This window comes from Aedes albopictus, chromosome 3 (assembly GCF_035046485.1).
Source record: "Aedes albopictus strain Foshan chromosome 3, AalbF5, whole genome shotgun sequence".
Taxonomy (NCBI): Eukaryota; Metazoa; Arthropoda; class Insecta; order Diptera; family Culicidae; genus Aedes; species Aedes albopictus.
The window spans coordinates 209,870,825-209,883,510 of record NC_085138.1 but is presented as its reverse complement, the minus strand read 5'-3'; the positions used below and the strand labels follow the sequence as shown (position 1 = coordinate 209,883,510).

Genomic DNA, 12,686 nt, shown 5'->3' with positions numbered 1-12,686 from the left:
GAAAATAGTTTATTGCAAGCATCTGTGGCATACATCGAAACAGTTTTCTCTTCTATTAGAATGCCTTTCGCAACAGCCTTTAACAGCGCTAAATTTTAAATTATTTGCAGGAAAACCAAAATTGGTAAGGATGTACAATTCACTAAAAGCAGGTGAAGATTCATTAGATCTTATTCCTGGAAGCTATATATACATGTAAACGGCGGACAGACAGATATTCCTTGGCAATATTTTTCAACATTCTCGATATCTGCGCTCACAATTCCTACATCACATTCCTTTTAGCGCTTTCAAGCTGGGCTTTCGAAGGAGTCTGCCGTAAATCACATAAGGACGAGACAACAGGACAGCATCCTATATAATGAAAAATAAAAGGTGTGATTATAATATCAATCTAAAGGTCTAAAGGTGTCCATTATGTTAGTCGGCTGTTTGTTCATCATATTATCGAAATGTTAAATTGTACGCATGTCCGGATTGTATGAACGAACAGCCAGATATTCGGGAACTGAAATACATATCGAAAAAAATCAGAAGATGTTGGTACTGTTCACGACACCGTGACGTGAAAACAATGATCAGTTGCCTCTATTGTAATCGTCCAGTATGCGAAAGGCATTCTAATAAAAGAGAAAACTATCTAAAAACTCCCTGGGGCACCAGCTTTCCGGAACAACCGGAGAAGTGGCCGGTGCATCAGAAATCTCTAGAAACATGGTCTCCCTTGTTTCGAAAAATCATGAAGTTTGATATGTCGCAAGCTAGGTTTCAGAACCAATCAGAAAGTGGCCACTTCCCTGGGGGCACCAGGTTTCCGGAACATCCAGAAATGTGGCCAGTGTATCCGAAATATCTCAAAACATATACTAATTGTCTTGTTTTGCAAAATCATGAAGTTTGATTTGTCGCAAGCTAGGTTTCAAAACCGGTCAGAAAGTGGCCACTTCCCTGGGAGCACCAGGTTTCCGGAACATCCGGAGACGTGGGCAGTGTATCCGAAATCTCTCAAAACATGTACCAATAGTCTTGTTTTGCAAAATCATGAAGTTTGATATGTCGCAAGCTAGGTTTCAGAACCGGTCAGAAAGTGGCCACTTCCCTGAGGGCACCAAGTTTCCGGAACATCCGGAGAAGTGGTCAATGTATTCAGCATCTCTAGAAATATGCTCCAATACTTTTGTTTTGCAAAATCATGAAGTTTGGAATGCCGCAAGCTAGTTTTCGAAGGCGAACTATAGGTTGCACCTCTATCTGATAAGGAGGTTACCCCAGTACCCACGGCCATAAATCCGGAACAACGGAAAAAATCGGAACCATGATACCGGTTCCATCAACTAGAAGGATTTTGCAAGGTTGCGACCATTCATTTGCAAAGATTTACATTCATTTGCTATTATCTCAGTTCAGAAGCATGCTATCGAAAAACAATGTATAGATGAATTTAACCCTCTAATACCCAATACCGCCTTTAGACGGGGTATAGTTTGAGCATTTTTGTAATTTTTGTTTCGTGGAAAATCAAAATTTTTATATTTTTGGCTGATATCTAGGACTGTTTTATATATCTCAAAATTGTTTTTGGTGTATTTTAAAACGTATTTACATTTTTGAAAAATCATTGAAAAATTGATGTTCTAGTCACCTTCTAGAAGTCATTGTTTATTTTGCATTTAATCACTGCAATTAACATATTTTAAATTTTTCCCAAATCATTCTGTCCTAGTTTTATAGTTTAAGGGAATCGAATACACTCTGAAATTATTTTCCTTAAAATTACACGGAAAATAAAATTTTCTATGAAAAAAATTTAAAATAAAAATATTTCAACAACAATCATAATATCTCAAAATGTTTTAATCTAAAAAAATCCGTATTCCAAATAGGCTTCCAGGAAAAATATAAAACTTTGGGGATGTTCAAAAATTAAAATTAGAAAAATCAAAAACTAAAATTCACGAAATTGAGAATTAAAAAGAATCATCTTCCAAAACATGTTTAAATCGATTTTGGATGACGAAAAATGATATTTAGATCAAAATCAAAAATTTGGGTATTAGAGGGTTAACCTTGTAGTTTTATCTGAAAGTTTGCCGAATAACATTGGGGTCGCAAACGTATACCAAAGTCGTGAGCGACCTGTGAAGGCAACTCTCCACGCGGTGAATGTAAATTTCATTCACGCTGTGGAAAGTTGCCTTCACAGCCCACTCACGACTTTGAAATGCGTGTGCGACCCCAATGTTATTCGGCAAACTTTCAGATAAAACTACGATAACTTTTTGTTTTTCAATATTTTTCAACCAAATTTTAACACAAGAAGTGCATATCCTTCATATTTAGAGATTTGATATGGATTTTTGGATTGAACACTTGGTTACGGAGCTATTCCGGAATAAAAATGGGTCATTGGAGTTGCCCATATTGGGAAAAGTGAATTTCGATATGAGAAAAGTTTAGTTTTCAGACGTAATTGAACTAGAATGATAGAAAAATATGTCTGAAATTTCATCCCGGTCACTTAAGTGCCTTGGAACCAGGTTAACGGATGTTTCGAGGAATCGCTTCCGGGGTCAATTTTTGAATATAATTCAGTACATCATCATACGACACCTCAAATTTCTTAATTTTTTATGATATATCATTCCGAGCTATTTTTGTGATATTCGAAATAATTTGTCCATTTTGGAATCAATATGCGGATTTTACGGAAATCGATACCGGTGGTTACGCGGCGTGGCAACCCATCATATCAACACCTCAAAATTGTACCAATAATAACGGATTCGCTACGCATAAAACTGAATGGTTCCGAATACTTTCATGGCAACGGTAAACTTTATCTGAAAACTGATGTTTGTCCTAGACTAGTCAATTGGAGCCTCTGCAGCCTCAGCATTTCGAAAGACGTTACATCAGACAACTTCTTATCGAACATAATCATCGGTCAAGACGGTAGCTGCACTTACGAAACCATTGAACACTTCCAGTCGGTAATCGAAATGAGCCCTACGATTATTCTTTTAAACGATGTGAACGATACTCTTTACAATAACTGTGTAATTTCTGACAGACAACTAGTAGGTTCGTTCCTAATAACGTACCAAAATTGCACCGTTTCGATACATAACACGTCATTCACAAATCAAGTCATGGAAGCAGTCGAACATCCCATTTTCTCACTATCGACTGGCTTGAATGTCACCAAACAACACATCATACAGCGAACCGATATTCATTCATTGTAGAGATTACGCCACAGAAACTTGGAACATCTGGAGAACTTGAAGCTTGTAACAGTCACACACCGCTGGACAATAGTTGGAAGATTCTCATTTACAACCGCTATGATTTTGTTTTTTTGCCATTTACACTCTTTTAAGGCTTAGACCCCGATCTGCTTCTGATATATATCGGGTTTTTTAAAACAGACTGCACATCATGACAGTTGAGTCAAGACTGATTTTATTTCAACAGGAAATTAATATCGAACACATGATCGGTTCTACTTTGTAACTACCCTTTGGACCTACGCACTGTTTCTGCTAACCTAAGCACTAAACGTTCGCGACTCGGTGCACTGACCGGTGTGCTGTCCGGGTCGCGTTTCCTTTATGGTGGACGACCGTGGTTTGGTGCTAACTGCTCCCTCTCTGAATGTCGAACCTCCTGGTTCGACGGTTACGCCTTTAGCGAGGGTGGTTGATAAACTGGATTGGCGGAATGCCCCTGGATGGACTCCTCTGGTTTGACGGTGTTGACTTCGTGGTTGATTTGGACTATAGCAGATCGAGGTCTAAGCCTTAAAAGAGTGTAAATGGCAAAAAACAATATCATAGCGGTTGTAAATGAGAATCTTCCAACTATTGTCCAGCGGTGTGTGACTGTTACAAGCTTCAAGTTCTCCAGATGTTCCAAGTTTCTGTGGCGTAATCTCTACAATGAATGAATATCGGTTCGCTGTATGATGTGTTGTTTGGTGACATTCAAGCCAGTCGATAGTGAGAAAATGGGATGTTCGACTGCTTCCATGACTTGATTTGTGAATGACGTGTTATGTATCGAAACGTCGCAATTTTGGTACGTTATTAGGAACGAACCTACTAGTTGTCTGTCAGAAATTCCACAGTTATTGTAAAGAGTATCGTTCACATCGTTTAAAAGAATAATCGTAGGGCTCATTTCGATTACCGACTGGAAGTGTTCAATGGTTTCGTAAGTGCAGCTACCGTCTTGACCGATGATTATGTTCGATAAGAAGTTGTCTGATGTAACGTCTTTCAAACTGCTGAGGCTGCAGAGGCTCCAATTGACTAGTCTAGGACAAGCATCAGTTTTCAGATAAAGTTTACCGTTGCCATGAAAGTATTCGGAACCATTCAGTTTTATGCGTAGCGAATCCGTTATTATTGGTACAATTTTGAGGTGTTGATATGATGGGTATTACGGATACGGATGATACGGATTTTACGGAAATCGATACCGGTGGTTACGCGGCGTGGCAACCCATCATATCAACACCTCAAAATTGTACCAATAATAACGAATTCGCTACGCATAAAACTGAATGGTTCCGAATACTTTCATGGCAACGGTAAACTTTATCTGAAAACTGATGTTTGTCCTAGACTAGTCAATTGGAGCCTCTGCAGCCTCAGCATTTTGAAAGACGTTACATCAGACAACTTCTTATCGAACATAATCATCGGTCAAGACGGTAGCTGCACTTACGAAACCATTGAACACTTCCAGTCGGTAATCGAAATGAGCCCTACGATTATTCTTTTAAACGATGTGAACGATACTCTTTACAATAACTGTGGAATTTCTGACAGACAACTAGTAGGTTCGTTCCTAATAACGTACCAAAATTGCACCGTTTCGATACATAACACGTCATTCACAAATCAAGTCATGGAAGCAGTCGAACATCCCATTTTCTCACTATCGACTGGCTTGAATGTCACCAAACAACACATCATACAGCGAACCGATATTCATTCTTATTCTTATTCTTATTCTTATTATTGTTATTATTCATCGAACACGAAAGTCTACATGAATGAACTTAAAAACTAACAAATACATCACAAACTTGAACTCAAACGATTACGGAAAACATCAATATTAACATTAAAATCAAACAAATCAAACACGCAATTAAAAACAGCACATATTCGTCTAATTGGCTCTTGTTGTGCATAGTCAGTGCGTTGGAAATCTAATCTTAAAAACGTTCGCGTCCTTAAAGGTCTAGGAATGACATTCAAATTAAATTTTGACAAAATATAAGGTGCATCAATACTTCCTGTTAAAATCTTTCCTGCAAAAACAGCCATTGCCACTTTTCTTCGTTTCTCGAGGGTATCAAGTTCTAGCAATCGACAGCGATCTTCGTACGGAGGAAGCTCATACGGGTTATTCCAGGGCAGGAACCGTAGCGCGTAACGGATGAATTTGGACTGCACCGACTCGATTCGCTTTATCCAGACGTCATGGTAGGGGCTCCAAACCACTACTGCAGTTTCCAGAATTGATCGTACCAAGGAGCAGTAAAGGGATCGCAGACAATGAGGATCGGTGAATTCCTTGGATATCCGAAAGATGAACCCAAGGTTCTTGTTGGCCTTCGCAATAACGAACGAATAATGTTCCCTAAATGTGAGCTGTGTGTCGAGAATTCCTCCTAGGTCTTTGAAGCTAGAAACTCTTTCAATCGCACCACCTTCAATTGAGTAGGGCCACATTAGTGGATTTTTTGACCGGGAAAATGATATCACGGCACATTTTCCGACGCTTATAGACATGCAGTTGTCCTTGCACCAGTTGGAAAACATGTCGACAATCTTCTGTAGCTGCCTGCAGTCATCAATTGACTTCACGATGAGGAAAATTTTTAGATCATCTGCATACACTAATCGACATCCAGCAGGTATAATAAGGCAAATATCGTTGAAATACAGCGAGAACAGCAGAGGTCCTAGGTTACTTCCTTGTGGGACGCCGGAAGGGTTGATGAACGCAGCGGACTGGCAATTACCCAGCTTCACACATAACTGACGGTCTACGAGATACGACTCCAGCCACTTTACAAAACTAGGTGAAGATCCCAAGCGAAGCATTTTCTGTAGCAGGAGCTGATGATTAACTCGATCGAATGCGGCCTTCAGGTCAGTATAAATCGTATCAATTTGAGCGCCCTCCTTCATATTGGTGATGCAAAATGAGGTGAATTGTACCAGGTTCGTAGAAATAGACCTTCCCGGATAAAACCCATGCTGGTCCACTGATATATACGATTTAGATGCACGTAGAAGCTCCTGACTAACAAGTGTCTCCAATAATTTAGAGCCAGCGCATAGTGAAGTTATTCCACGATAGTTCTTCACATCTCTTTTTTCTCCTTTCTTGTATACGGGGAACAAAACGGAGTTTTTCCATCGATCCGGAAACGAGAGGCGTAGAGATTACGCCACAGAAACTTGGAACATCTGGAGAACTTGAAGCTTGTAACAGTCACACACCGCTGGACAATAGTTGGAAGATTCTCATTTACAACCGCTATGATTTTGTTTTTTTGCCATTTACACTCTTTTAAGGCTTAGACCCCGATCTGCTTCTGATATATATCGGGTTTTTTAAAACAGACTGCACATCATGACAGTTGAGTCAAGACTGATTTTATTTCAACAGAAAATTAATATCGAACACATGATCGGTTCTACTTTGTAACTACCCTTTGGACCTACGCACTGTTTCTGCTAACCTAAGCACTAAACGTTCGCGACTCGGTGCACTGACCGGTGTGCTGTCCGGGTCGCGTTTCCTTTATGGTGGACGACCGTGGTTTGGTGCTAACTGCTCCCTCTCTGAATGTCGAACCTCCTGGTTCGACGGTTACGCCTTTAGCGAGGGTGGTTGATAAACTGGATTGGCGGAATGCCCCTGGGTGGACTCCTCTGGTTTGACGGTGTTGACTTCGTGGTTGATTTGGACTATAGCAGATCGAGGTCTAAGCCTTAAAAGAGTGTAAATGGCAAAAAACAAAATCATAGCGGTTGTAAATGAGAATCTTCCAACTATTGTCCAGCGGTGTGTGACTGTTACAAGCTTCAAGTTCTCCAGATGTTCCAAGTTTCTGTGGCGCAATCTCTACAATGAATGAATATCGGTTCGCTGTATGATGTGTTGTTTGGTGACATTCAAGCCAGTCGATAGTGAGAAAATGGGATGTTCGACTGCTTCCATGACTTGATTTGTGAATGACGTGTTATGTATCGAAACGGTGCAATTTTGGTACGTTATTAGGAACGAACCTACTAGTTGTCTGTCAGAAATTCCACAGTTATTGTAAAGAGTATCGTTCACATCGTTTAAAAGAATAATCGTAGGGCTCATTTCGATTACCGACTGGAAGTGTTCAATGGTTTCGTAAGTGCAGCTACCGTCTTGACCGATGATTATGTTCGATAAGAAGTTGTCTGATGTAACGTCTTTCAAACTGCTGAGGCTGCAGAGGCTCCAATTGACTAGTCTAGGACAAGCATCAGTTTTCAGATAAAGTTTACCGTTGCCATGAAAGTATTCGGAACCATTCAGTTTTATGCGTAGCGAATCCGTTATTATTGGTACAATTTTGAGGTGTTGATATGATGGGTTGCCACGCCGCGTAACCACCGGTATCGATTTCCGTAAAATCCGCATATTGATTCCAAAATGGACAAATTATTTCGAATATCACAAAAATAGCTCGGAATGATATATGATAAAAAATTAAGAAATTTGAGGTGTCGTATGATGATGTACTGAATTATATTCAAAAATTGACCCCGGAAGCGGTTCCTCGAAACATCCGTTAACCTGGTTCCAAGGCACTTAAGTGACCGGGATGAAATTTCAGACATATTTTTCTATCATTCTAGTTCAATTACGTCTGAAAACTAAACTTTTCTCATATCGAAATTCACTTTTCCCAATATGGACAACTCCAATGACCCATTTTTATTCCGGAATAGCTCCGTAACCAAATGTTCAATCCAAAAATCCATATCAAATCTCTAAATATGAAGGATATGCACTTCTTGTGTTAAAATTTGGTTGAAAAATATTGAAAAACAAAAAGTTATCGCGAAAAGAGAGTTTTTACGAACTCTTCTTAGGGCGTTTTTAACACCTATGTGCCTGTGCCTCATTTTGCACCCTATTTCAAAACTTTAAAAATCTGATTCTCAGCCGTTTCTCAACAAAAATTTGTGAAATTTTGACAGTTGATCACAAAATCCCAAGGTTGCAACCATTCATTTGCAAAGATTTACATTCATTTGCTATTATCTCAGTTCAGAAGCATGCTATCGAAAAACAATGTATGGATGAATTTAACCTTGTAGTTTTATCTGAAAGTTTGCCGAATAACATTGGGGTCGCACACGCATTCCAAAGTCGTGAGTGGGCTGTGAAGGCAACTTTCCACAGCGTGAATGAAATTTACATTCACCGCGTGGAGAGTTGCCTTCACAGCTCGCTCACGACTTTGGTATACGTTTGCGACCCCAATGTTATTCGGCAAACTTTCAGATAAAACTACAAGGTTAACCCTCTAATACCCAAATTTTTGATTTTGATCTAAATATCATTTTTCGTCATCCAAAATCGATTTAAACATGTTTTGGAAGATGATTCTTTTTAATTCTCAATTTCGTGAATTTTAGTTTTTGATTTTTCTAATTTTTATTTTTGGGGCCCATATAGCCGAGGCGGTAAACGCACGGGTATTCAGCATGACCATGCTGAGGGTGACGGGTTCGATTCCCGGTCGGTCCAGGATCTTTTCGTAAAGGAAATTTCCTTGACTTCCTTGGGCATAGAGTATCTTCGTGCCTGCCACACGATATACACATGCAAAATGGTCATTGGCAGAGGAAGCTCTCAGTTAATAACTGTGGAAGTGCTCATAGAACACTAAGCTGAGAAGCAGGCTTTGTCCCAGTGAGGACGTTACGCCAAGAAGAGGAGGAGGAATTTTTATTTTTGAACATCCCCTAAGTTTTATATTTTTCCTGGAAGCCTATTTGGAATACGGATTTTTTGAGATGAAAACATTTTGAGATATTATGATTGTTGTTGAAATATTTTTATTTTAAATTTTTTTCATAGAAAATTTTATTTTCCGTGTAATTTTAAGGAAAATAATTTTAGAGTGTATTCGATTCCCTTAAACTATAAAACTAGGACAGAATGATTTGGGAAAAATTTAAAATATGTTAATTGCAGTGATTAAATGCAAAATAAACAATGACTTCTAGAAGGTGACTAGAACATCAATTTTTCAATGATTTTTCAAAAATGTAAATACGCTTTAAAATACACCAAAAACCATTTTGAGATATACAAAACAGTCCTAGATATCAGCCAAAAATATAAAAACTTTGATTTTCCACGAAACAAAAATTACAAAAATGCTCAAACTATACCCCGTCTAAAGGCGGTATTGGGTATTAGAGGGTTAAATTCATCTATACATTGTTTTTCGATAGCATGCTTCTGAACTGAGATAATAGCAAATGAATGTAAATCTTTGCAAATGAATGGTCGCAACCTTGCAAATTCCTTCTAGTTGATGGAACCGGTATCATGGTTCCGATTTTTTCCGTTGTTCCGGATTTATGGCTGTGGGTACTGGGGTAACCTCCTTATCAGATAGAGATGCAACCTATAGTTCGCCTTCGAAAACTAGCTTGCGGCATTCCAAACTTCATGATTTTGCAAAACAAAAGTATTGGAGCATATTTCTAGAGATGCTGAATACATTGACCACTTCTCCGGATGTTCCGGAAACTTGGTGCCCTCAGGGAAGTGGCCACTTGCGACATATCAAACTTCATGATTTTGCAAAACAAGACTATTGGTACATGTTTTGAGAGATTTCGGATACACTGGCCACGTCTCCGGATGTTCCGGAATCCTGATGCTCCCAGGGAAGTGGCCACTTTCTGACCGGTTTTGAAACCTAGCTTGCGACAAATCAAACTTCATGATTTTGCAAAACAAGACAATTGGTACATGTTTTGAGAGATTTCGGATACACTGGTCACATCTTCGGATGTTCCGGAAAGCTGGTGCCCCCAGTGAAGTGGCCACTTTCTGACCGGTTCTGAACCCTAGCTTGCGACATATCAAACTTCATACTTTTGTAGAACAAGACTATTGGTACATGTTTTGAGAGATTTCGGATACACTGGTAACATCTCCCGATGTTCCGGAAACCTGGTGCCCCCTGGGAAGTGACCACTTTCTGACCGGTTCTGAAACCTAGCTTGCGACATACCAAACTTCATGATTTTGCAAAACAAGACTATTGGTACATCTTTTGAAAGATTTCGGATACACTATATATATATATAATAAATAATATATAAATAATATATAAATATATATATATATATTTTCTTTCCGAGGGTTTCGGGTTTTTAAAACAGGCTGCACATCATGACAGTTGAGTCAAAACTGATTTTATTTCAACAGAATATTAATATCGATCACACGATCGGTTCTACTTAGTAACTACCCTTTGAACCTACACACTGTTGAAATACAAGGGCATTGCATACGTTTAGGCGTTTATCGGTATATGGAGATTTTTGTCCCAATTTTGAAAATTGATTCCAGTTCGTAAAAACACACTTCGTTAAGAAATTCAAGGCCAGATTTGGAGTATACTATGATGGTTCTATCGAAAGAAAGAGGCCATTCATTGAAAAAATAGTTAAAATGAAGTCCAACAGCAGATTGTTTGAAGGGGTTGACAAATGACAAAAATATCAAAAATTTCTATTTTTGGCCCAAAATTTTTAATATAAACTTGGTTTTGATGAAAATACGACTAAGATGAGCTTTCATATGTATAGTTTTGATCTACGTTTGCTGTTTCTTAACAAATTGAAGGAATCATAACTATGAGTAAAAATATACAATGCCTATCGCACTATCAAGTTACCCCGTTTTACTGTACCGTGATTTCAGGTGAAATTGATCAGTGGGGTGAAATTGATCGACGTCAGGGCAACTTTATAACTTTTATAACTTAAAACAATTTGTTGAAAATGACCATCATTAGGCTGAAGGGTTATTGAATGATGAGTTTACATGTAATTTTCTGCTTCACGTTGTGCTAGTTAAAATAGAAAACCGGAAGATTTGATGAGAAACATCTCTGAATTCAATCCAGATTGACGGACATTGTCTTTGACAAAATTTTCCAGTACATCTATGGAACCTTCATTTGAAAAATATGCTTCCGCAATGCTGACGTTTTCTGCGACAATCCAGTATTGACTTAAAGACAAGGTATTTGGAGTACATAGCTCAAATTTTTTAGAGCACCGTTTTTTGAATGGCTGAAAATACATCACGCTGATTGCTCAGTGGTTGTCAACCGCGTGATGCATTTTCATCAAAATCCGATCAACGGTTCTAAAAAACGGTGCTCTAGAAAATTTGGGCTATGCACTCCAAATACCTTGTCCTTAAGTGCTCAATACTGATTACTAACACTTACCAATGATTGGTATTTGATAGAAACCATTTGTGTAGCTGACGGCAGCAGGTGAGAGGTCCCCGGTTGGCTCGTGTGATACTACAACAGCGTACACCTAAAGTACACCAAATAAAAAGTCATGTTAATAAATTTCGGAAACTGTTAACCTTCCTTAACTCGCGTGGTTGGCCACCACCGACAGCACCGCGCTAGTGCTGTGTACAACAAGCAAGCTTTTTCCAACGTGTTGTACAAAATACAACAGCGCGACTACTGGAAGGTTAACATATCGACTACTACATTGGCGTGTGATAGGTGCTACCGTAAATTACTATTAATTTTAGGCCACCTCAGATCTCCTTTTCCTCGTAGACTTTTGGTCATATATATATATATATATATATATATATATATATATATATATATATATATATATATATATATATATATATATATATATATATATATATATATATATATTTAATTTTTATTCACTCTCAACCAGTGCTGAAAATGTCATTTCGATATATCTAAAGTTAACCACCTACAGCTCATTTTGGAAGCTGAACCTGCGAATATGGTATATAAAAAAAACTTGTGTGGCTAGATAAGTTCTAAAAGAAAGTCCCGGAAAACCGCTCTTTTTCTGTTGGAAATAAAAACACAGGCGAGGCTTTGTTCTCCAAACCCAGGCACTGACTGATATCGCTACCAGCTCAGTACCTCTCAGTACCTCTCCTTTATTCACATATTTACAATTTATTTTTCATCATACTTTACCTACCAGTTGATACCTAGCTCTCCACTGAGCTGTGTGATGCACCTTCAAGATGTACCTACAATCCAACACTCCTCCTCATCACACACTCAGATCCGACGCGTCCCGAGCATATCTGGTCACGTACTCCTCCAGCCTACCGAGCTCCTCCTTAGCAACCGAGTACCTTCTGCCATCCAGCTCCAGCGTCCATCGATCAGCCAGCACCCTCTGCCTCTTGGTTCCAGCGCAGGTCCCACACGGCTATCAATCCTCATCGAGTGTTGGTCCCCTCACCGCATCTTGGTGTCTCAACGAATATTGGCACCAGGCCTCATCGCATCTTGACACCTCATCGGGTATTGGCCTCCTCATCGTATCTTGGATACCGCTCCTCGC

At 39.0% G+C, this 12,686-nt stretch overlaps 1 protein-coding gene across 2 annotated transcripts in view; it reads right to left on the bottom strand.

Moving 5' to 3' along the window:
- Positions 1-11,751, bottom strand: part of LOC109401442 (glutamate [NMDA] receptor subunit 1) — a 416,903-nt gene extending 405,152 nt beyond the window's left edge. For both annotated transcript variants that reach the window (XR_009999508.1, XM_062861071.1), the window contains exon 1: positions 11,552-11,751. The gene's annotated coding sequence lies outside the window, so the exon portion shown is untranslated. The remainder of the gene's footprint in view (positions 1-11,551) is intronic.
- Positions 11,752-12,686: the final 935 nt, after the last annotated feature.